Source organism: Anas acuta, chromosome 6, assembly GCF_963932015.1.
Source record: "Anas acuta chromosome 6, bAnaAcu1.1, whole genome shotgun sequence".
Classification (NCBI taxonomy): domain Eukaryota; kingdom Metazoa; phylum Chordata; class Aves; order Anseriformes; family Anatidae; genus Anas; species Anas acuta.
In genome coordinates this window covers 33,866,851-33,892,983 of record NC_088984.1, presented here as the reverse complement: position 1 = coordinate 33,892,983, position 26,133 = coordinate 33,866,851, and the positions used below count along the sequence as shown (strand labels likewise).

Below are 26,133 nucleotides of genomic sequence, written 5' to 3'. Positions count from 1 at the left end.
TTTTTGAAATAAGATTTAGGTGCAGTTGTCTGTTATAGGACTTTTGATATTGATGAACTCCTTTCTAACTGGCAGCAGCACTGAAGACACTAAGTCTCTGCTTTGTGTTTGTATAAATGGATATCAAATAGTTTGGTGCTTACTTGTTTCAGAACATTTTAAGAATTCCTTTTCCTATGTGCTCACAGTTCCACTGACACCAAAAGGGCTCTCTACCTGTGAATATTAACTTTCAGAATTAGGGTGATATATGGGTCATTAAGTTATAAATAATTGAAATTCCACTTTGCTGTTGTGGAATCATGAGAGTATAAAGAGTTCAAAGTGTCTTAAACAGATCTATAAAAGATGTTTCTGTAATGTCTGTAATGTATCTTACATACTTGCATCACAATTAGAGTTAAAAGGTGTGAAAATGTCAAAAGCTAGATATTTCAAGACTGGCAAAACACTTTTTTTCCCCCTTCTCTTTATTCGGTAGAGCTATTTGTTTAGCATCTCTAATTACAATGACTTTTAAAAGTGTACTCGTTGTATAGCTAATCTTCTGTCATGTAGAATTTTCTCCTATTTAGATGCACAACCACGGAGTTCTTGCTGTGAAACGTATCAAATATGAAATTGGGCTATGCTCCTTGATTATAGTTCTCCAGTTACATGATAATTACAGGTTGCGATTACAGGTATCAAAATTAATTACATTTCAGTTGCACTGTTTTATACAATGATGCTGTTATTTACATGAAATTGTAAAAATGCTTGGAAATACATAGATAGGAGAATATGACAATTTCCCTTCTCCCCGAGTCTTCATTTGCAATTCAGTCAACATTTAAAGTGAGGATGTTTGAGGAAATTTATGAGCATAGAAGACAAAATGTGTGTTTGTTCTATTTAATTAATGGAATGGTTTAGTCCAGCTCCTGATCAGAGCAAAGACATCCTTCTTTTTGTAGTATGCATGTATCAGTGGTTTGGGTAATGTATGAGAAGTTGATGGATGGAGAATTGAGCAAGATGAAAAACTATTGTTTCAGAACCTCCAGTTGTTTGGAGGCATCTGCTGGAGCAAAAATCCCTGAGCGGCTTGCTTTCTTTGGGTACCTGGAAATTTCAGTGGGCTTTGCCACTGTTTCCTTCCCTCAGCTACTTTAAGTATTAGCTCTCTTTTGATGGAACTGCAAATGCATTAGGTATAAATTTAACAGACGCATGTTGTTTATTTTTTTCTGACTTCGTTTACTCATTATCTGTTGTTTGATGCTCAAGCATGATGAGGACCATAGCATCAGTATTTTTAGCATTTTATTTATGTAGCATGATTTGATTGACTTTTTTTTCCTTTATGTAATATTGTCTTATTTGCATGTGTTTTTAAGCCAGCTGTCATTAAAATAAATGATGGTGCTTTTACATTCACTTGAATGGCAGTTGATGTCAAAACAAAATTTGTTACAATCTATTTTACCTTGTAATGAAACTTGCAATGCTATATTTGCTGCATAACCAAGAACGTTATGAAAATTAACCACTGCACCTGCTCAGTACTTAATATTCATTCTTGCATAAAAATATCTAGTTCACTTCGATTTTCCACAGTACACCTAAGGATTGGCTCTGTTTTGAGGATGCTTAGCAGACAAAATCTAGTCATTTTAATGTAGGGCCTCTCTTATTTAGGGAGCTGATACAGCGCAAAAGTCGTTTGCAGTCATGTTTTGTGCTCTTCCAGTATGCAAAACCATTTAATGTTTTTTCAATATTTTCCCCCAATACCACGTTTTGACAAATTTAAATCTACTGAGATCAGAGTCTATTCAGACAGTAACTCTTAAAATCTGCATCCATAAAGAAAGCACCAACTCAACCTAACATCTCGTACTGCTGCTACCAAATAAAACCCAAAACAATAGCATTTTGAGGCTAATGAATCCTTTCTCTAAATGAGATGTCACTAAGCAGTTATTAAGTATATCAGAGTCATGACAAGTTTTTATGTATTTTAATCCCAAACCATGGTTACTTGCAGAACACTGAAGATTACATAGCATTTCTAAATACATCTAATCCCCAGAGTCACTGAAGCTGGTGACACTTTATAAGCATTCTTATTAAATCTGCAGAACTTCTGTCTGATTTTACTTTGCCAGACTGTGCAAGCAGATAACAGTGCGGAAGGGCAATGGTATGTCCGTAAAGAAAAGTGAATATCAGAGAGGATTGAAATAATACACGATGAAACAGAAACATGCTTTAGAAGCATATCGGTATGTTGTCTCAGGGTCAGATTATGTATGTCCGTATGAGTAGTATAAAAAAAATAAATTGAATTATTGAGCCTGACTTCATATGTTTGAGATGAGCAGAGTACAAACAGATTTTGCACCTCAGCTCCATCAGCACTGATTTGGGGATTGAGATACGGTTTTCCCTAGACTGCCTTTTATATATATATATATATATATATATATATATATATATATATAAAGTATACATATATAATGACAGCACTCTTGTTTTAAAGTGAAATAGGCATCCTTCTAATTTCTTGCATTGCTGATGCCCACTCTTCAGTTAATAGATTGTGCATGTTGTGATATACACATGTTCACACAGACTAAAATGCTGCATAATGTGTTTTCATACTGCAGGTGTTATTCAGTAGGAAAGCTTATTTTTCTTTGTCTTCAAAAAAATCACCTTAAAACCTCTGGAAAATAAAAATATCTAGGGAACAGAGGGAAATATTACTAGACAAAGAAAGTTGGGAATAGAGGGAAGTATTACTGGACTAATTATCATACTGATAACTTTCAGAAGGCATAAGGTTTTCTGAGAAATTCTCTTTAGTTCTATTTAATCTTTTGCCATTTAGCACATCCAGTGAATTGTGTTTTAATGGTCCCAGTAAACGTTTTGCCTGTTTTTGTCAATAAAATGGAGCGTGGAGCAGGGCTAGGCATGGAAGAGGAGTGGAGTCTGTACCATCTGCCGAACCATAACTCGATTAGGAGCAGGAGTCCTCACAAATTGGAGGCTTGTTGTAAGATGTGTCCTTTGAATAGAATTAGGTTTTGCCCAAATTAAATTATGAACATGAAGAATGATTATAGGCAAGCCCCAAGACTAAAAAAGATTAATTACAGGCCTATTATTAGAAGCTTCTTTTGCATAATCCTATTAGTTTAATCATATGTTCATTTTTCCCCATATGTGTGGGAGCATATTTACTAATTTTATGTAATTGAATACACTCCTTTTTATTTTATTTTTGTTGGTTTATTTTAGCTTTATTTGCCAACATCATTTCAGTCTCTTCTCCCTCTCCAAAGACGGATTTACTTTAGATATTACACAGCACAGTTAATTACAAGTAACAAGTGGCTACACAGAGCGTTAGGCTTCCACTCTCTTTTCTGTAGTGACTCACTCTGTTGGTAAATTTGGGTTATTAAAAAGCAAACAAAGATGTGTAAAAGGTTGGGTTTGGTGTTTCTTTAGATTTATCATTTACAATATAACAATTAGACAAAGTATCAGTTAGCTGTCTGTCATAGAATCACTAAGTATCATCAGATCTGCTTTCTGCTTTCAGGTGGTTTATTTGAGTGACATGGTACATTTCTTAGAAATCATGCAGAGATGCTCTTTTAATAAGTTAAGTGTATTGAACATAGGATTTTAAGCATTTGGCTTTCTTAGGGTAAGATTGTCAATCTGATGGGTTTCTCCCTGTTCCTACTGTGGTTGGCATCCCTCCGGCTGTCAGACTCAAGGTAGATTTCATGCAAAACTCCTATTCAAGATGCTACAGCTTGTGGCATGCTAATGTACCAGAGACAGATACTTGTTCATAAAGAATACTAATGACAACATTGAGAAAAACAAAATAGGAAATTGTTTTATATATTTGGCACAGGATATGGGTGGGGACATAATGAAATGGACTGATCATTAGCTTCTTGGTAGATGGGAGTTTTCTACTGTGGGCACTTGCAGAGCCGAGGTTCCTGGGTGGGTGGGTGGGGGGGGGAGCTGCTTCATACTTTGTATGTTGAGCTTTCCAAACCCCCAGTCTGCATACTAATTCTTTCTACTGGAAACTGTCATTCCTGGATTTGGTACGAAGTTCTCCCCTTGAGAATAGTCCTGGTTCCTGATCTGTAAAAGGTGTAGAGGAAATCATTTATTCAGGTGCTACCTTTTTATTTTATTTGCTGAAAGAGACAATATGCTGTAGATAATAGCTTTTCTTCTTTTTTCTTTTTAAAGAAAAAAAAAAAAAAGCTTCATGAAATACCTTACATTTCTCCTCCTTTCTTTCTCCACACAAATAGTTGGTCTTCCTCTTTCCACTTACTAGAATGTGCCTACTTGGAGATGGAAATTGCAAAAGATAGAGCAGGATTAATCAAAATGTAATAAATCTGTTTCCAAATGATTGCATGCTTGCCAGATTTTTATGTGAGGCAGAATAAAAGCCATAGGTCTCTAGCTTTTGAGATTTCAATGATTTCTTAGCTAGTAAAGTAATAACTGAATGTTGTTAGCTCTGGGGCAGTTTGTTTCCAGAGTGTGCTCTACTATTAAAAAAAAAAGAGCAAACAACAAAAAAAACCCTTTGGTTATTCTAATCTTAGAAATGTTTACAAAACTCACCTGGCTATCCATCAAACCAAGAAGCTTTTCTGCAGTGTTTTCAGTGAAGAGAAGCTGTTGGTTCATGTAAATGAGAGAACAAAATCTATTCAGTATTCCCCAGTGGTAAAATCAAACAATTCCCAGAGTAACCTCTCTGTTGCCATTTTATCAGTCTTCTCACTGTCTGTCACTGCTGAAAGAATATTCAGCTTCTTGCTTTTTTTGCAGGGTATAAATACAGGCATATACTACATATTTCAGGCATATACAGTTGTGGGTGTATACTGTAGGTATATATCCTCATGGGTACGTACTGTTTTAAGACATAGAAAGCAATTGTAATTTGTTTTCCAGATGTGATTTATCTCCCTTCCCTCCTTCCTACTCTCCTCACCCCTCCCCTCCCCCCAAATCTACAAAGGGGGGATTAAGGATGTATGTATATTTTTTTACAAGTCCTTTTTCTTTTTGTATTTGGCCTGAGAATGCAAGCTCAGCTCAACAGTTTGCATCAGTGGCATAAGCAGTTGTGTACATAAGTATTTGATTCTATGTTGTTCATTAAATCAAAAATATTAGTGTTCGCCCAAATTGTGGCCACCAGATTGTTGGATTTCCTCTTTCAAACCAGTACATTTTAGCAAAAGAATAGAAAATAGAGCAAAGTGATGAAAGCATTATAGTGAGAGACTGTACCCCACCTGGTTTCATTAACACACAGCCAGCAAGGAAGAGCGGCTGTTAGATAACTACAAGGCAAGTCAAATTTAGGAGGAAGTTTGTGAAGTTCCTAGAGAGGGAATGTGTCCTCAGGTGGCTTGGTTCCTTACATTTCCAGAGGAGGAAAACTTCATCTGGTGTTTTGTTGGTTTGCTTTTGCTTTGGAGCTGTATGTTTGATAAGCAGGACTTGTTTCAGGCAGTCCTTTCACACAGGGTCTCTATTATTTGAATGAACCTTGAGTCAACATTTTGCTGAGGTAAAGTATAGCAGCATGTCTATAGGAGAAAGGGGCAGTTGCTTTCTTCATTTCCCTGTTTTCCCTACCCTTAAGGAGGAATTACCACTCATCCTGAAGTGTCTCTGACTGAAGCTTCTTGGCTGAGAGTCCAAAAGAGTTTCCCTGTTCTCGAAATCTTGCTATATTATTTCATTTTAGCAAATGCTTTGACTCCTTTTCTGTTTGGCTGGTAAAAACTCTGCAAGATTGATCTGTCTTCAATTTTCTGTTCTTTCTTATTAAAGCACAGAAATTGCTTTTGCGTGCTGGCTTTGCAATATATGCACGTACCTGGATGTATTCCCTTCTCTGTCAAGAAATGAAACTTTAATAAGTTTAGCCATACTGAATTAGCATTAACTTCAGCTAACTGGGTGAACATGTGGAGCAAAGGCGACCATTAGGAGTAAAGGATACATACTTGTCTACACTGTGGTTTTCTACACTATCCCTAAATGTATGCCTGTGGTTTCACTGCTACCCCAGCAAAGTCATTGACAGCAATTCTTAGAGAACATGAATAATCTTTATGTGGACTTGTAAAGCAAGACAAAAATTGTGGGGGAAGAGTAAATACAACAAAGTCAAAAGCTGTGCGTGTTGTCCTTGCCAGATCACAGCCTTCTTGGGTATGGGTCCATACAGACACAAGCCCTAGGTTCCTGCTTGGCAGAACAAGTGACACGACCTTAAAACTTCCTGAAGTAAATAAACGTATCTGTGCAAAATGTTCTGATGAAAAAAGTGTGGAATTATTGAACAATATGTAGCACTTTTTGCCTTTTTTTTTTTTCCCCTCAAATAAAGCATGTCCTCAAAATCGATATTGCTGGAGGTGCTGTGCTGCACCTTTAATAGGCAGGGTGGAACAGAGATATCTGCAAAACAGCCTAATCCTGGTGGGACTGGGGAGCTCCCAGGCATAGAGTGGGGATTTCTGACAGTCTGTTTTAATTTAATTTAATTATGACTGTCTTCTTAACTTCTGCAGCAGAATTATAATTCTTTGCAATATTGCACGGCACATGTGCCCAAGTCTAATGTACTCTTGAAGGCTGTGATGGTACTGTAAAGTGGTTTTCTTACAAGAAGAAGCCTTACCAATATATCAAATGACTGTTTTGCAACCTCTGTATTTTAAATGTCAAAGTTTGGTGCATTATACTTTACCTTTGCCTGTTCATTGTGATCAACAATATAACTCAAGCTGACCAGAAGACTGAGGGGTTTAGTTTGTTGTATTCAAAAGTTGAAATGAAGATAATTTGTAGAGTAATGACAATTGAGGTTTTCTGAGAGGAAAATTAACTGTGGCAGTATGGGGGCTAAGCTTATCACCCAAGAAGAGCCAAATCTTCAAACTGAAGCATCAAGAGTAAATCTGTACCTCTCTGCAGAGCATTTATACTACATGAGAGCCTCACCCCAACTATAAATATTGCTTTTAAAATGTTTTATACAGCAATATTAAGGATACATTAAACAGTGAAATTTGCAGGATATAAAATAATGTGACATTAAGAGAGAGACTCCATTTTCCAGCAGTTATCATCACTAAAAAACTCGTATTAAAATTGGTGCATGGTGGTTCTGTTTCTTCAAAACTTAATAAGAAAAAAAAAGAAGTTTAATTAGACACATCTTCAGCTGAATTACCTCATTAGTATTATTCTAATAAGTAGAGATAATTCTAGATTTACTATTAAAAATACCAGAGAGAACTTCTTTCTTAACATTACATTTTTGTGATTTTTTTTTTCTCCATACCTTGGGAAATTTATAGGTGCTCAATATCACGTTAACGCAGATTTCAGAAATAGTTTTGTGTTGTAATAAAGAGCTTCTACAAATCTTATTTTCTATCTAGTGTAAAACTTATTGTAAAAAAAGACAGGAAGTCTTTTTTACATCTGTGTCATGAGAGATTCCCTTAGTCAGTTTGCTCTGCTTTCATGGTCTCTTTAACAGTAATGGGAAAGAAAAATGAGAGGTTGTGGGAAAAAGAAAAAAAATAAATCATATGGAAGTCTAATTGTGAAACGTCACAGTTTAGCAGCGCAATTTGTAGACAGTTAAGTATTGCTTCTGTTTTAAGGAATTTTAAGTCAATTTTAAGGATTTTAAGTGGATGTATCTAAAGGCAGTAACATTTCTTCCTTCATGATGTCAAAGCAAGATATAATTGACATTATTATAGTAAAGGATAGGTGAGTAGATTCCTGTATCACAGATAACAAATTTATCTTGACATTGATTTTTTATTTTTTATTACTCTTTTTGTATAGAAAGCTTCATAACCTGAAAAACTATAAACTAGCAATATTTATAAAGACTCCCAGCCTGCTTTGAAAGTCCAACTGTACAAATGTAGCAGAGCAGAACGTCCTTGGAGATCTTCCAATCTAGCCATCAAATAAACCTTTTATTCCTCTTAAACCAGCTGTTAGGAAGCAGAGAGAAACAGGATGTTTTATGATGCTGATTAAAGCAGTAATCTAGCGTCTGCTTTATTCAACATATAAAGATACGCTGATGAAACAGGGATAAGCAGTCAAATTATTGCCTCAGGTTAACAAACCTGCAATCAGTTCTTTTTTTTTTTTTTAGACCCCTTGAACAACTATATTTTAGTCTAACCAGATGTTTGAGCATTTTAGTTTAATCATTGCTAGATATTCAGTGACGAGAGATTTCAGCATTTGAAGTCCTGACCTTAATTTCTGAAAATCAGATTTCAATACAAACTTTCTGTGTAAGGAATGACAACTCAGATGTTAATTATGATTGCTTTAGCATCTGTGAACCACAGTGAAGTTTTTAAAAGTGTGTTGATTGCATTTCACACAAGTACAGTAATCTGTCCAAATGTACAAAATTGCAGGCGCATGGCCACAGATGTCTTAATTTAGTATATTTTGAAAAGTTTTGAGGTCTTCCTTTAAGTAGGTTTCAGTGCTGTAGTAGTTTTTTTTTTTTTTTTTTTTTGGCAATATTTTGGTAAAAATCATCCTTGAAATAATATTCTTTAACAATATCTATGTTTTGATGTAGTTACTATCTTTAATCCTCATTAATGAGGGAAAACACACATCAATATGATGAATGTAATCTTCTGTTCTATTTTCTTCAAAAGTCATGCAGAAAAAAGAATTGAATTCCTTTTCTCATTGTAGTAGCTTTCCATCTGGTTGCTCGTTTGTTTATATATGGGGATTAAGTACTAATAATGGCAATTAGAAGATTTCTTTGTATCCTCAGACCAGCTGAAACACTTCTTGATCCTTTCCAAAAGGGAAGTGGTAAAGTAACTCTTTATGAATGGATGGCAGGACATCACTGAAAAGAAGTATACCTGAAACGGGCTGTTATTTCCAGCTAATGAAGGACTTTGAGTAGCCTGACTGCATTCAAAATCTTTCTTCCAATTCTTTTAATACAGTGATTTCCATTAGTTTCAAAAGATTGGCCTGTTTCTCTTCATAAATACCCCACAATCCAAATGTGTAAAAACAAGCTAGTCAGAAGAAAAATAGGTGCATCACCTGCAAATGCTTATTAAAATCTGGTTAAAAATCCTGTTTTTATTAAAATGAGAAGAAAAAACTCATTTCTAGGCACCTGAACAGCAGAATGCGTAGCAACTGTTGAGTCAGACACAGACTTCCACTCTAACCTCCCTATTTTAGGCTTAATGGGCCAAAACGTGTATTAGCATGGCCATCCTTAGTTTTCTTGCTTACCGAAGGCAGAGAGGATTAAAAGTGTCCCTTCAGTGCAGAGCAGCCATATTATTTCGCTCTGAAATGCCAGGAGTGATGAATGTTCTGGTACCAAGATAATGCAGCGTATGCTAACAGGATACGTAGAATTCCTGTGAAAATAGGTTTCAGAAGAAACTTAGTTGATCTGTTGCATGTTCTGCTAGACAGCTTCCGCTTTACTACAAAGCTTTTTCAGAAGATAACAGTGAATTTGTGTTTGTTTGTTTGTTTGTTTGTTTATATATTAGCTTTTACATTACCACCTCCTCCTGGGAATTATACTTATCTTCAACATTGCCAAACTCTTCTCAGGTGGAAGTCTGCTCCTGGGGGTGGCTTCCTTTGTTTGTATGCTAGGGTTGTTCCATAGTTCACTGTAGTGCCAAAAATATATGGAAAACGTTTTATCAGGGAAGCCATAGACAGTCATTTTATACCTGTTGCCCTATGCTAAAAAGAAACATGATGGGCAGAGTAGGCTTAGTAGAGGTACCCATTTGGACTGGCACATTTTAATTCTAGCTGCTCGTTAACTTCCAAGCAAAATGTTTAAATTATGGCAGAGGTAGATAGACGTATGCAGTTTCTTTTGGTGGGATTAAATTGGTCTCCAATATTTCTTTTTTGTGTCACCCACATTAGTGCTCTCAGGCATAACACGGTATTTATTATGTGATGTACAGTCGGGAGGTTGGATGTGTCTGTGTATGTAGGTGTGGTACACAGATGCTACTTCCAGCAGTGGTCATTTAAGATCCTATTACCTAAGCAGGCTTATAACAAGACACTTATGAGTATGATGGATTTCCAGATAGTAAGATCAATAATGCTATGCCATTTCTTTAATAACTTCCTGCTGATGCTTTACATAATGACTCATTTTTAATGGAAATAGACACACATTCTTTGGACCCTGAAAAGGCACAACACAGACAAACACTGTGGTGTTTGGTTCTATTTGTTGTCAGAGCACAAAAGGTTGAAAATACAGTAGAGAGGATGTTTAATGTACTTGAAACAAAGTGCAGATTTCCTAAGAACTGAAGAGTTGTTTGCACCAAAGTGAGCAATGCAGGTCTTGTTTTCAAGGATGCTGGCAGCAAAAGCAGTCCAGTGTAGGAAGTCAGACAAATTTTTTATCATCACTCAATCTAGGCTGTGCTGGAACTTCATATACAGATGGAACATGTTTTCCCTGCAGTGATATAATTTTATATGAAATGCTGTTTGTACTTGTAGCAAACAACTTAAAATGCAGTCCTTTTTAATGTAGACTGCCTGCAAAAGTTTACAAAGGAGAAAAAAAAATAGTTGGCTGAGGGTGACTGAAACTTTTATGGTATATGTGTTTGCGTTTATGCCTTTTCTTTAAAAGCATTATACTTCATTTGAAGATTAATATACCTTAATTATTTTTCCTCTGGGAATAAAATTAAAGTTTCCGTCATTATCTAATACTATTCAACTTTGTGTTGAGACTCAGAGGTCTTCAAACCTGGGTAAATAATTTCAAGTTGCAAAGCTAACAACTGCATGTAGCTATTTCAAATTAAATATATGGAAAATAATGTCAGTCCTTATTTAGCTTTCTAATTTCATTTAAAAAGGAAAAAATGCAAGCGTATGAGAGATCAGATACTATCTGCCTGAAATTGACACATCATGTAGGGGTGGGGTTATGTTCATGTTGCTGTAAGTGTGGCCTATTGTGTTTGGTTATAGATGAGTGTTTAGAAAATAAGAGGTATTAACATTTTGTGCATGTTGAATACCGTGGTTTAGCTGTTTTGTTGCTGATATCGATCCGGTAGTTAGAGTTCACCAATTCCAAGTAATTACATCAGTAATGAATCAATGCATCACTCTGATCTTGACCCAGCTTTAAACCTCAACCTGAGCAGTTTAAACCTCAAACTGAGCAGTTTCTCCCTGTGGCAGTAAGGAATCTTTCATTAAGTTCAGCAAATATGTACATCATAACGTTTCTGTATTGAAAAAGTGAAAAAAAATTACTAAGAAATGTTGATGCTTTAGCTTTTGTAGCTTGGCAACATGTTTGAAAAGAAACCAGCATGTTCTGAGCATTGCGCACATTAATGCTTGTAAGCTTTATGAGTCCAGGGACAATCTTCAGTCTTTCCACATGTGGTACACTGTGTGAGTGAGAAAAAATAGGAAAAGTCAGTCACTTGAACAGACCATTCAATATGGTCATTCGTTCAAAGGAGCCAGAGCCCATTGCTTCAGCTATATTCAAGTGTGCAGTAGGTGTTAAATTGCAGTGAGCAGTGATGGCCAAGCTAGGAATTAGTGGTAACCAAAATAAATAAATGTAAATTCCACATTTTATGGGTCACTAAAATCTTCCTGCATATCAGGAGAGTTACCTAGCAGTCATAAAATTTTAGATACATTAAGAAGAGCTGAGAATAAGCATATAGCAAAACACCAGAAAAATGAGCAGTCGCCTTTTTTTCCTTGCATCTTCCATAAAAAGGGAAGGAACAAAGTCCTAAATAAATAAACTTGCAGAAAAACTAAGCTGAAGAACTCCTTAATAAACAGCGTGTTAAAGAAACTTAGAGATTCTGTTCTGCATAGGAGCAGTCAGGTCTGATTTTGTACAACTAGGTAATCAAGGGAGGCCACAAGTGACCATAATAACTTCTCTGTGCACTTACCTGCATTATGCCTGTACCAACTTGAGCTTTCATGTCTATCAGGAAAAGCTATGCCAGGTGTGTGCCGCACCCATATTTGGATTAAAACAAAGTACATGTTTTGTTTTTTGTACAAATAAAATCTTATTATTATTCTAGTAGAATATAATATATGCCTTTTTACAGACACAGTGTGTGGAATGTTCATACAGAAATAGGAATGATCTTCATCGCATACCATTCAGGTTACAGTTTCCTTCTGAGATTTTTACTCCAGCAGAACTGCACATAGTTTAGTTTAGTGGGTTGAGTTGAATAAGAATTAAAGCTCCATGCCATTTTTTGGACAAAAATTTATTTGCAAGCAAAATACATATATGCTCTTACCTGCATCTCTATTAAAATTTAACTGAAATATTGAATCAAATTGCATGTTATCTGAAAAGTATTGTGAGAAGGGAATGTAATTTTTGAACATGTTTTTGTAAGAGTAGGGCACACTGTCGGGGGTGTAGTTGGAAGCTTCCTTGTAAAACTAATGGTAAGGATATGAAGTCATTGACTGTGAGAGAGTAGCTTCTCTCATACTGATTAATAACTCATGCCAGAGGGTTAGTGCCCTTCCATTTAAAACACAGAAGCAGAATATGCCCATGTGATGCAGACACGTTATTCTCAGTATTGACCTCTTCCCCATCCCCCCAGTTTGCTGCAGTCCCTTGCAGTAGGGCAGTACCAGCAACCAAGTACGGGTAGGTATTACCTGGAGGTTAGATCTTAGGACGTGGCAGGGTGAAGATGGGTCAGTGAACAAACCGAATGGAAGTGTGCGAAAAAGTCTCTTGTAAAAAGTGCAGCCACACAACACTTTGTGACCACAGAACACACAAATTCAACGTATTTAGCAGCTGTGTTACCAGTGGCTAGGCCTGGAGTCCCAGAACTGCTCCAGCCTAGAGGTGTTGGGAGAAATGAGTTTACTCTCATCCCCTGAAATAATTTATACTTTGGTTCCAAAAGCTCACATTTTGGGTTATATTGCAAATCGCACCAAGCGTGAGAGGTGCATATTCCACCTGAATATGGAAAGCAGGGTTCAAGAGTAGCCAATTTTAATTATCTTTACACTTAACTGTTAGTATTTTATAAAGCAAGGGATAAGTGCTACTAGCATATTTGTGCTTTTGATATATTAGTGGTTTTTTTTTTTTAAGTTATCTTTTGTTTAAAAAAAGCAAATAAAAATTTGCTGTATTTCTCATTTAGTCTCAGGACCACTGGGATCTAGAAACCTCCTCCAGTAATTATGGATTACTGCCTATTGCCGGTTGTTCGTATAGAATATAATCTTTCCAGGTTTTATTTTTTTTATTATTATTTTTTTTTTTTTAGGTTTTGCTGTTGCAGTGCCTTAAAAATTCTCTAAATGCCTTTGCTCTTTCTGATAATCCAGTTGATGAGTCAAATGTATAAAAATCGCACTAATGTAGGCTGAGACATGTCCCATATTAGCTTGTTTCCCTAGTCAGAAAGCCGTAGAGCACTTAATAATCCTTCAGCCTTCTTGAGAGAATATATAACGATATTATGTTTGCTCAGATAGATTTTATTTAATCCTTTCAGAATATTGCATTAGATTAGGAGGCTCTGTGTACTCTTGTGTGTTTCTAGTAGGCAAAGGATAAAGTTGGAAAAAAAAAGAATTTAGGTTAAATTGACTTCTAATAGGAAACTATTTTACTGAAACTCAGAAGTGGATCTGTGTGTGATAAAGGACTGCATCAGTTAGACTTCCAGTCAAAGAGGTGACTAAATTCTTCTTAAAGATATAATTAAGGGTGTGTATTTTCACACCATTAGTGTAGCACTTTGTTTTTCTTCCGCTACCTGTGAATTGATAACTGCTTTTGCAATGTGAAGTGGAACTCACCCTGTGGCAGCCAGCTCTACAAAACTCAGTGTGAACAGCCAGCCAGCAAGAAGTCCAGAGCAATCTTGTCAGGTTAAGCGGTTTCGAAGATGCTCACCAAAACTATCGTACAACTTTCTAACTCTTGACACTGCAAAACTCTGCTGCATGTCCCAGCAAAGAAAAGCACGATTCAGAGTGAATTACTGCTTTTCTATTGGCTTTAATACTGCCTACATGATGGTATTTATCAAGCTGGAACGTGTATGAAAATAATGGCTCCCTGTTGAAATCATACGGGTAGAAAGGGACCCTCAGCAGGCAGTGGGAGGCTCCACAGGAGATCTCAAGTGACGTACATCGTGAGTATGGATGAGTTGGCTCGAGCATAGCATAATGTGGAAATCAGAGAAGTTGGGTTTTGCAGAGCTCTCAGGAAGTGCAAGCAGCCTGCCTCTGCCCCAAAGTGGCTAAATCAGTTCAGTAGTTTAACAGTAATTTTCTAGGAGACTCTAAGAGTTCATTCTGATTCTACACACACACGGGCACACACAACTTTTAGATATGGACATGTGATTGTGTTTCGTAGGCTGGTCATTTTATTTTACTTATTTATTTTTCTGTAGTGGGTACGTGGATAATAGCTTTTTATCCAGTGCCTTAGCTGAAAATGTCTGGTATATGGTGCATGACTGGGGAAGGCATTATAAGTATTTGTCTTGTTTTTACAGCTTGTTTTGATGACTATTTGTCAGAATTGTTAACTGTTATTTTGTCTTTGGTAATATACTTGGCCTGGATGTGCTTAGGAAAGTATCTGCATTATATTCTTGACTTCGTATTCTTAGTTCCAGTAATGAACAATAGACAGTGATATGCCAACAATATGCCTGTAGCTTGTCTGTGTATTCAGGCATTCCGTAACATCTGAATTCCTTACTCCTTTCTGCTTTGTGACCTAGAGTGAAAAACGCATGAATAAACAGCCAGAGAAAGAAATTAATTCTGGTCAGACTAAACTCAATGAAAATCTGCTAAGCAAAATTCAGCAAGTGAAAAACAAAACATCTCTTGTTAACATATTGTTATCATAAAATCTTGTCTTGAATAGTAATTAGTATTTAAGAAAATATGGAAGTAAATGTGAACAGCTATTTAACTGTCTTTATTTTTAAAGTGTCATAGACTCTTTTACTCCTATGTGGAAAAAAGTTTCTTATCAGAGCACCCTCAGTGCATCTGGTTACTTGGCTGCTCTGAACAGCACAGGGACCAACTTTTAGCACAGTGAACAACTGGTGCTACACACAGGGATAGCCACTGTCTGCTTCTTCAACAGATTTCTTGGAAATCCAAATTGCCAACATCTTATTTACCAACGGTCCTCATTTTTGTGTTTCTCCTGTACTGCACTTTCATATATATAATGCTCTCTTATTATAAAGGCAAATGCGCTTTGCTATAAATGGTGGAAAATGCACAGTGGAAACGTCTTCCTGTTTGTAGAGTTTCTAATCAAAAGGGAAACTCTTGGGGAAAAAAAATAAATTAAAAAAAATTATTGTAACGATTGGAAAAGTCTTTACATGCAGAGATAAATTTTTTTCCTTTCTGAGGAAAGTATATGCTCTCTAATGAAAATGTGAAACGAGGATCTTCACAATACATAATTACTATTATTACTGTTAAATGAGCCATCTTTTAGAATGTATTGAATCAGTAGGCCTCTGTTTTACTTCGCTTTTTAATCAGAACACTATATTAACTTAAAATCCTTTTGGAAAACCTATAGGGACAGTATTAGTCTGAATAAAAATTATAATGGAAATCGATGAGAGGAAAAATAGTACAATGTCGATGTGAGTAATAACATTTAAAACAAAGGAAATGTCAAACAAATGGTTTTTATTAATGTTTTCTTTAGGATTGCATCACATACAAAAGGAAATGACACATCATTGAAGTATATTGCATGTCTAACTCAAACCAACAGCACAATTTACCTTATGTCATTAAGTCTTATACAAATAGTATTTTCCCACAAGGGGAATATTTACCTCTGCTTAAAATATAAAGTAATAAGTCTAATTGAAGGAGGAAGGTGTAATTTATTGTAAAGGTGTTTTGTGTACCACTAGAATTTCCAACCAGCATAGCTTTTGCATTCAGCAGCAGATATAAATAGTTCACAACATTCATAGATATTACAAGATCTATGTTGGACAGAAGGGAAAAAAATATGGCTATGGGTCATATGGGTCATAATTAGCAGACTTGATGAATGATGATTTTTTGATGTTTTTTTTTTTTTTTTTTTTTAAGTATGTGAATAGTAAAATAGATGGTTAAGAACCCTTAAGTTTTATTGCAGTCTCAGCAATGTTTTTGCTTTTGATGTATACTTGGAGAATAAAGGACAGTATTTGTCCATGCTTTATGAGAAGGTTTGACTTCAAAATAAAGAAAATAGTTGTAGCTTATTTTTTTCCAGTCAACAACATGAGTTGGTGGTGTGATTTCCTTCCACTAGGAAGGAATATGAACCTAGAAATGAGAATTTTGCATTTAACAACAAAAATAAGGTTCTGTTCTTACTGCTCAGGGGTTGTTTTCATTTCATGTCCACATGAATGAAATTATTTGGTTCCACTAAAGTCAAATTCTTTATTATTGTCATGACCTTTCTTGGCACAAGCTTTTACTTTGAAGTAATTTTTTCCTGAAGTTAAATAACTAGAGTCCTATAGACAGTTCTGGACAAGATTTTAATCAGTAAATGAAAAGAAGTACATTTGAGATACAACTCATTGTCCAAAACCTTTCCACCTCTTTTAAAAATTTTGTTTAGATTAAAAAAAATCCTCCTTGTTTGAAAATGTATTGCAGTCTTAAATGCTTTTGTATATCCAGTAGTATCAATCCTTCCAGGTTTATGAGCCCAGAAGGGTCACATAATACCTCACTGCACGTTTTTTTCCAGTTTGGTTGCAGCAGCTTTCTTCTCCAGTCTCCTAGTGCTATATACCATTGTTCTTGTATTTCACTTTAGTAAAAGTAAATCAAAAAAAAAAAAAAAAAGAGTAAGAGAAAAGATATCCATTTAATTTAAGCTTTGTTTATTTGTAATCTCCATTTTTAGCTGTGTACAATATTCTTCTTTCCTCTACTTTTATTGCTCATGACATTAAAGCATTTTCCTAGTTTCATGAATTTCTTTCACATGGTTTAACCTCTGGTAATTTTGATTGTTTTCATCAGTAGACTGGGGAAAGTGTGTCAGTTCTATTCTGCTAATAAGAATATTAATCACATCTTTGTGACAGATTTTATTTCTACACAACACTGCGATAATCCTAAAAATGTCTTTTAACACAGAGTTGGAAGTTATTTCTATCTTTTGAAAATTATGTTGATTTATTAGAATATGTGGCAGAAATCACATTAGATTTTCATTAGTATAGTGAGAACAATCAAATTTCCCCTCTTTAAGCAGTTAATTAAGTTGACTGATGACTATAGTAAATAATGGTTTAATGTAGTAAAGGTTGTCAATGTAAGGAATAAAATTAGATTCAGGAAAGCCTACCATGTCTGTTGTTATTTACATAAGCAAAGTTTCTACCACTAGAGAATGTTTCTTTTTTCCCTAAGTTCGTAAATTATTTGTTCCTGAAAGCTCTGGGACAAATGTATGTTTTATTTGTATGTACCAAATCATGAACTTAGTTATTGATTTTAATACCATGTGTTGATTTTCATGTGGAATCCCCTACCTTTATACCTCCAGTAACAGAAAAGGTAGTTTGTTGCATCTGTAATGTCATCCCCCGTGAACACCTCATGTACCTGCGAGCCTGGTAAAGAGAGTAGGGAATGGAGACCTGAAAGGCAGCCTGTGTAAGTGAGGAGATGAAATGTACTGACAGGTGAGTATTCTACATCTCCCAGTCTTGCAGGATTGCTGCTATAGGGAACTTTCACACAGATGTGTGGATGGTCACACGAACGGGCCACAAATAGGGACCTTGTGATGTTTATCTGAAAACCTGTCAGAAACGGTTTTGTTGAAAGGAGAACCTTGATGACCTTCTTGTATGAAGAAGCAACATGTAGGAAAAGTACTGAGGGGTTTGCAGAATCGTATAATTAGCTGGAGCTTTCTCTGAAGGTCTAGGTAAGAAACAATGTGATATGTGAAAAGTTTTAAGATCAGAGGAATCTGAGACTGTTATGAGCATTTGAAATCTACTGAGATATGCTTTTTAACCCTAGAATGCTGATCATATTTTTCATAACATATATTCACATTTCCTTTACTCTGCATCAATCTCTTCATCACACGCTGCTAGTTCTCTCTCCCAACTATTATAGTCCTCTCTTTCATGGGTATTTTTATGCATTTATTTGAGGAAAAGATTAAGACTGGGATTTGAAGTGTGCATGCAGCGATGCTACTTCTCTAAAAAAAGTAATTTAAGTCCTTCACTGGAAGTAACATCTAGAGGAGAAGATGGTGGATTTGGCAGAAACTCTGGAAGAGCCGTAACAGAGAAGTTTCAATTTTAATTTACTGTGACTTCACCGGCAATCTCTACTTCTTTAACCTTATTAACTGGAAGAGACAGAACCGCCATGCGAGAGATAACGGAGAGAAATTGATGGCACTTGAACTCCCTGCTAATATCTTTCTGAATGAAAGAGCTCCTTTGAAGACAGTGCAGCAATCGGATGACAGATTCTGTGATAGCTGGGCACTTTTTAATGGCTCAGCTCCGGAGGGGTCACAGATCCACAGCTGGAAGTAAGGTAGCATTTCTGGAGGGACTTGAGTTCTCCTGCCTTAAAAGTCATCTTCTATTCCTGGATGACTGCTCGGTAATTGAGTTAAAAGAGCAGCTGTGTTGGTTCAATAGAGACCTTTTTATATAGAAGTAGTACCATTTATTCCTTAGAGGAACAAATATTCTGCTGGCAGAATGATGTTACATGGTTCTATCTTCCCAAGCTAAGGAGAGGGAACCAATTATAGAAGCAAAAGATGAGAAGTGTAAGGAAATGGCTAACAGCTCAGTGAGCTGCAGTCTCAGTGTAGCACAGTTATGAAAATATTGACTTTGCCAGGTCTAGATAAAAACAGGTCTGGAGTTAACAGCCTGTGGCTATGCTCTTGTGGTGCCTCTCTCCATCTATCAGAGGTGTTCATGAGCCACTTACTTGAAGTGAAATTTTCTTTTCACTTTAGATTATGCCTTTGCAGACTGTAATTTCATGCCAAGCACTTCTGTGGATGTTTGGGGCTTATCTTTTAATCCTGCTTTGTTTGCTTTGCTATTCTCTCTGCTCACAAGCTTTGTTGTTAATAATATGGAGAACAGGAACAGCAGAGATTTCACCACAGGCAAATTCACTAGAAAGTTCTCCTGGATAACTAAGGAACAAAGTCAGCGAGATTTATACATGTTTTTTCAGCCATAACTGATTCAAAGAAGTTAATGGCTGACTGGAGCAGGCTCCTAAGATTGCCAGCAGCCAGTGAGTTGCCTAAAACTCTATTAATTTATGCATGGTTTATTAATTTCTGTTTTTCTTAGTTTAATTTTTTGGGGCTTCTGTTCAGTGTTTGTATGCTAGTTTCTATGCTAGACTGTTTTCACTGTTTTCCCAACAGTGGGAAAAGGTTATTTTAGTCACGTTTGACCTCTGCAGGCAACCTAAGAAGATCCCTGCTGAAGGCTGCAAACATTTGAGGATTATCTGGCTGTCCCAGACATCCAAGGAGACGACTTTCACTGCAGTGTACAAAGTTCTGGTCATACTGGTGACCACCACGCTACCCCCTTATGAACAGGTTTGATTTTTGTATAGTGCTTAAACTCTTGGATGTCCTAGCAGAATAAAGCAAATGAGGCTACAGCTGTTCATCTGCAGCCCCCGCAAAGGAGAGTTACATAAGTTGCAGGGAAAACAGTCCAGCATTTTTGTCAAAAGTTGATCATGATGCTGGATTTTCCAACTGTATTGAGAAATTAAAAGTGCAGGTAATTAATAGATTGGAATCTGTCAGCTGTACCCAAATAAAACCCCTATTTAAGTCAATGGGAGGTTTTACTATAGAAAAGTAAAGTAATAGCAGGTAAAAGTGGTCTTACATGCTTTTGAAAACACCATCCCTCTTTTCAGAGGCGAATGTAATATACTCCAGAGGGTACAGTTTCCCTTTATGAAACATGCATGACTTGTATTAGCCACTGTTTGTTGCGTCTGTGCTTAGTACTCAAGTGGTAGCTGAATAATTTAAAATTGCAGACATGAGTCATTAACTCTCCTATCTTCTATTGCTTTATCAGAAACTGACCTCTACTGAGTCTGTTTGCAAAATGGACTGACTAAACAGCAGTTAAAGTGAAGTTCGTTTCCGGCTATTCTGTAACAGACCTCACTTCTTTGGCTGTTATAAGTGGCTTGTGAGAATAAAATCCAGTTCTTATAGGATTCCCAGAACCTTTTAACAAAAGCTTGGTCACAGCAGAACATTGTTTTCTGTCAGTAGGTAGTGGTACTTACTAGAGCAATAGGGAACACAAGAAATTTGGCATGTCTGTATTGGAACTACATTACCATTTAGAGAAATGGTCTCCACAGGCTGGTGATTTGAGAAAATTAAAATTGTAGGGCTACAAATTTTGTTTTCCCTTCCTGTAATGATTAGAAACCTGTTTTTTTTTCATTGAAAAACACTGTATCTTGGTTTGGGAAGGAGTAAGCAAAGAGTGAGAGTGCCAAACTAAAAGCTTCCCAAGCAATAAACGCAGACAGCCAGATGTGGTTCGGTATTTCACCAAAGCAAGGACAGCTTTGGCCTTGTTAACAAGCACTGGTCTGTTATCAATGTGACAGACATCAATTATAGGTGAAAGCACGCGTATTTGGGATCTGATATTCTCCCACAGCTTGAGAAAAATAACCTTGCTTTTGATGCCATTGTAATAGTGATGCTTAGCACCGGAGCTGAATTGCAACGCTGCTGACATGACTGCTGTGGTGGGTGCTGAGCCCAGGCTGTGCACGTGGCCGTCTGCTCTCAGACTGGGGCTGCCCCGGCCTCCTGGCTGATGCTCTCAGGGTCTGGAGAGCCTCAGAGCTGTGAATTATTTCCTCGTGGTACACACCGTGGAAAAAGTACTGTGGGGTGAGAACCAACTCTGAATTTTGTGCTAATTCACGGGCATGCTGCTTGTTGTGAAAGTCTGGCGGCATGGGTGTGAAAGTCAAATATAAACATAATATACAAATTTCCTAAGATCTCTGTTCCACAGTCTTGTGGAGACTGCTTAACACTGTTATTCAGCATTATGACAGCAATTTTACAGAACTGGAAGGCAAAGGACAGGTTACATTTTTCTGTGTGACTTTAGAAAAAACAAAATGAAACAAAACAAACCTGACTCCTGAATACATTTAAACTCAACAGCTCAGTGTTTTATTCCTGCCCCCAGTCAGAGCAATGACTGCATGTGAAATAACACAACTGGCTGTTAAAAATAATGCTTGGGGTTTTATCGTCTGAGGAGGGATTACTGGGCAAAAAGGCTTGCCATTCTGTCATTTTTCTTTTTAAAACCAGGTGTAAAGCGGAAATTATCTTAAAAAGCTGTGGAATATAAGATGAGGGTCCTCTGTGGGTTATATACCTATATTTAATTTCGCTTATAAATGTATTTATTTATGTCTAATATACATGTAAAACACCACTTTTATATCATAATCTGTATTTAAGGAGCAGATTTTATGATGTTCTTTAGCCATCCTGCTAAAAGGCTGTCATCTGTTAACCTCTGCAGGACCTTTTTCAAAAAGGTGTCCAATCACAGAGCAGAAATAGGATTGTGTTAACATTTACATTCACATTTACATTGCTAGTTTCCTTGGTCTTGTGACTGGCCTTTGGTGGTGTTTTCTGATCTGGGTACAGATCCCAGCCTCACTAACCTCCCTTGCCCATCCAATCTGAGCCTAAACACAAGGATGTGCTTTCTGTGTCAGGTACAGTTCACATGAAGAACCTGTGTGCATGCTGGAGGACAAGTCCTATGTTGTCAGCTGCATATTCATGATTTTCTGAATATGAATAATTATGTAGTGAAAGACACACTAGGAGGAAAAGCGAGCAAGCTGTTTCCAGGTTTCTTATCTTCCTCTCTCAGAAAGCAAATAGTTAAGTTACTGTTTTTCATAGCATGGTTACAAAACAAGAAGGAAGAAAAGAGTTACTACAGATGGAAATAGACTTTTTTACAGATGTTTTATAAATTGTATGGTTTTCTAATTACCACCATGACACTCTTGAGCAGTAGTTTCAGTAAATGATTTGTCTGAAGTTCCACAATGAATTTTTGTTTGTATGTTTAGATGGACATAAGCTCCCTAGGAAGCCAAAACTACTAAGCGGGAAAGATTAAATACGAGCTCCCCTGTGAGCCCTTTCTGCACTTACCTTCCAGATGTACAAATCTGCATTTTTCAGGTCAAGTTTCTTTAAGAAATTTGGCTGTGAAAGCAGTAGCACCTAAAGTTTGGCAACTCTTATTGATTCTCACCACTTCTTTTTATAAGGCTACAAAATCTTTGTTTACAGAACCGCCCTTATCATCTTTCTTCTGTTTCCTTTTGGAAAAGGAGCAGCTTACAGGGCAAGAAAAATCTGACCTAATAGCATCCAAAATATTCAGGGAAGAACTGTTGAAGTAGAGAAATTGCACGGGTTCAGTGGTTTTATAGCTTTCCCACTAAAGCAAAGTTTTTACAGGAAAACACAGGGTACATAAAACAATCAACAGAGGTAAGCTAACACCTCCCATTGCCTGAGTGCAACTCCAGCCATTGTCTTTACTGTTTTTCTCTCTGTAGCACTGGATCTCCTGTTACCTCCCTTTTCTTGAAGGCTAACTACTTTGCTGAAGGTGTTACCAGAGCAAATACTTGGTGACATCAACACACCACCTTGTGGTTGCAATACAAATGATTCCTGGACATAGAATCATAGAATCATAGAATATCCTGAGTTGGAAGGGACCCTTAAGGATCATCAAGTCCAACTCTTGACACCGCACAGGTCTACCCAAAAGTTCAGACCATGTGACTAAGTGCACAGTCCAATCTCTTCTTAAATTCAGTCAGGCTCGGTGCCGTGACCACTTCCCTGGGGAGCCTGTTCCAGTGTGCAACCACTCTCTCTGTGAAGAACCCCCTCCTGATGTCAAGCCTAAACTTCCCCTGCCTCAGCTTAACCCCGTTCCCGCAGGTCCTGTCGCTGGTGTTAATGGACATGAAGGACGTTTTCCAGAATGACACACTTTAATTTAACGTAAGTAGCACATTCATAAGGATGTTTTCCAAAATGTCCTTCATAGTCTAAAAATCACAGAAAAAAAAAAAAAAAAAACAACAACAATGGAATCTAGATTTTTACACCAAAAGTTGCCAAGAGGCTTAGGTGGGACTTAGTTGCCTCACTGCAATTTTCTGTGTCTAAGGTAAGAGGAGGACTTTTATCATTATAGTTGGAGAAGGGTCTGGACTGTATGTCTATTTCTTACCACAACTACTACCTTAACCTCAAAAATACTAAAAATATTTAGCATTTTCCAAAGATGAAGACCAAATATTTAATAAGCATTTTGTTTTTTAGAATGTAACATTGCTTTTAGAAACAACAGGGGAGGATTTTCTTTATCCTACAATAAAGTCCAACATACAGCATTTTAGCGAGGTGTTTGCACTGCAGTATGTCACTGCGCATAAAATGGGGAATGCATTTGCAGAGAGTGCGAAGCTGCCTCGTCTTTATGACAGCAATGCAGGGGGTACCACCAAGGTCACCTTAAATAGCATGCCCATGAGCCCATGAGCATGCCCATTGAATATCCAGTTAGCTATAGAATCCAACTGCAATGGAAAAGATTTTGCTCTGTTACTCAGATGGTTCCTTAGAAATAATAGTGACTTTCTACACAACGTAATGCGTACTGGATTTTGATTTTATCTCAGTTTTAGTGTAAGAAAAACATTACTATGAGTTAACAGATTTTAGAGAATACAACAATATCTCTTTTTAAAGAAAAATCACATACCTTAATATGTGATATACCTTAATATGTGATGTGTCACATACCTTTTTAAAGAAAAATCACATACCTTAATAAATTATAAGTATTGGGGAAAATAAATAACTAAATAAATAACAGCTTACCCAGAAATACTTTGGTGGATGCAATTTCTATAAGTTACATGGTAATAGTTGATTTCACAGATCAGCTTAAAATTAGTAGATCTAAATTGGTTGGTTTTATGATTAGTTGCATTTTTCCAAAAGCATTAATACACTATATTAATCCAATAAAAAGAAATTTACACTTTTATGTGAAACATAAATTGTCTGAGTGAAAATAAGCATGTCAGAAAAAAACTTTTGTTTTGTTTTCGAGCTTCTGTCTTTCAAGGTTTCCAATCTGTTTTGTCCAGTCGTTTTGGTACAGAGTGGAGGTCAATCAGCAATTTTAGTTGTTGGTAAAAGCTTTAAATGGATTGCTACTTTAAATTAACATCTGCCATAGATAAAGTATCTCTGACTTAAAAGAAGCACATGCTCTAATGGGACAAAGTGATGATCATCTTCATGGTTTAGTTAATAACACAGATAAAAAGGCTTGTAAAAGTTATTTATATTGTAGTGTGTTCAGGTGAAACCACTAAGAAGAATGTAATTTCCTCTGCTTGTGACTCCTTGGGCCAATAATATCAACTTTCTTTGAAAGTTTAGCAGGTTTGTTGTCTTGAAAAAAGCCTTGATTTTCTCTTCTAAGTGTGCAAAATGGAGTCTAACATGTTAGTGGGATATAAGCCACTTTTTTTTTTTTTTTTAAACAGAATGAACTCCATGTCAAATCGTTAAGTGTGTTGGTATACTGTGGTGGTTTTAGTGATGTGAGATGTGGAGAGGTTTTCTCTCCACTGACTTTGAAAACATACTCGCGTAATATATATCCCATAACTTCTTACTTTATTAATCAACTGAGAAACCCTAGTGTTATGCAGAGACTGACAACACGTTAGTTGACTTGCAGCCATCACCATGTATACTTTTGGGCATTGTCTTTAATCTTTACGATAATCTCTTCTTTGTTGCAGTCTGTAGAACTGTCTTTTCCTGAAATCAGACTGAAATCATAATGATGTTTGGGTGTTAAATCTACCTTACAACATCAGATCAGAAAATTATTCCATAGTTGCTTTTGAAATTTAAAGATTAAATTCTGAGACAAGTAAAAAATAACAAGTACTAACAGTACTGAGGGCGAGGGGTGAAAACAATAAGGGAGGATATAAAATTTAAATTGCAAATATATTATTTGCTGTTACTTTAAAGCAGATTCACGCATGTAGGAAAGGTCAGATAACTAGTTTTGAAACTTTTGTCAGTAAATTTGTAACCTGTGAATTTGGTCAAAATAGCAGGCAAACCCAAAACAAAATTGGACCTTATGAGAAAAAGTGCAGGATAAAATCATGTTTTCCAGAACTCATTCTGAGGAACCTTTCTTCTATGTGTTCATTAACTTACCACATGCTGACAAATGAATAAGAACAACAGCAATGCATAAAGAACTTTTTTTCATGCTGTGCCTACAATAAAGACATAACAATTTTACTTGGAAAGTTTTCTAGTTTCAGCTGTTATCTATGCTAGATGTCTGTTTTGGTGGCATTCACATTAAAGTAGGTATTTTCTATCAAGTAGATTTCACATGTTCCACTTAATCATCTCCATCCTCAGGTTCTCATTATGATTTTATGAGACCAATGGGACTATTTAAGCTAACCACAAGTTTTCTAAAAGTATTACACAAAATTCTAAATTATTTCTCTGATATCCCACTATATTTCTATGTATACTTACAAAATGTAAGAAAGAAAACAAACCAATCTGAGAGAAAATCTTATTACTCTGAGATAAGAGAGCAGGTATAAATCACATAGGGTTACAGTTTTTGCTACTTAAGAAAGCAGAACTATAAGATTAAAAGAAGTGCTTAAGATCTCATTATTCACTTAAATATATATATATATATATAGGAAACAATCACTTCATGATTTAAGAGACCA

The 26,133-nt window shown here is 36.3% G+C and overlaps 1 long non-coding RNA gene across 3 annotated transcripts in view; it reads left to right on the top strand.

The window, feature by feature from the left end:
* Positions 1–26,133, top strand: part of LOC137858536 (uncharacterized) — a 127,928-nt gene that overhangs the window by 81,299 nt on the left and 20,496 nt on the right. The window lies entirely within an intron of this gene.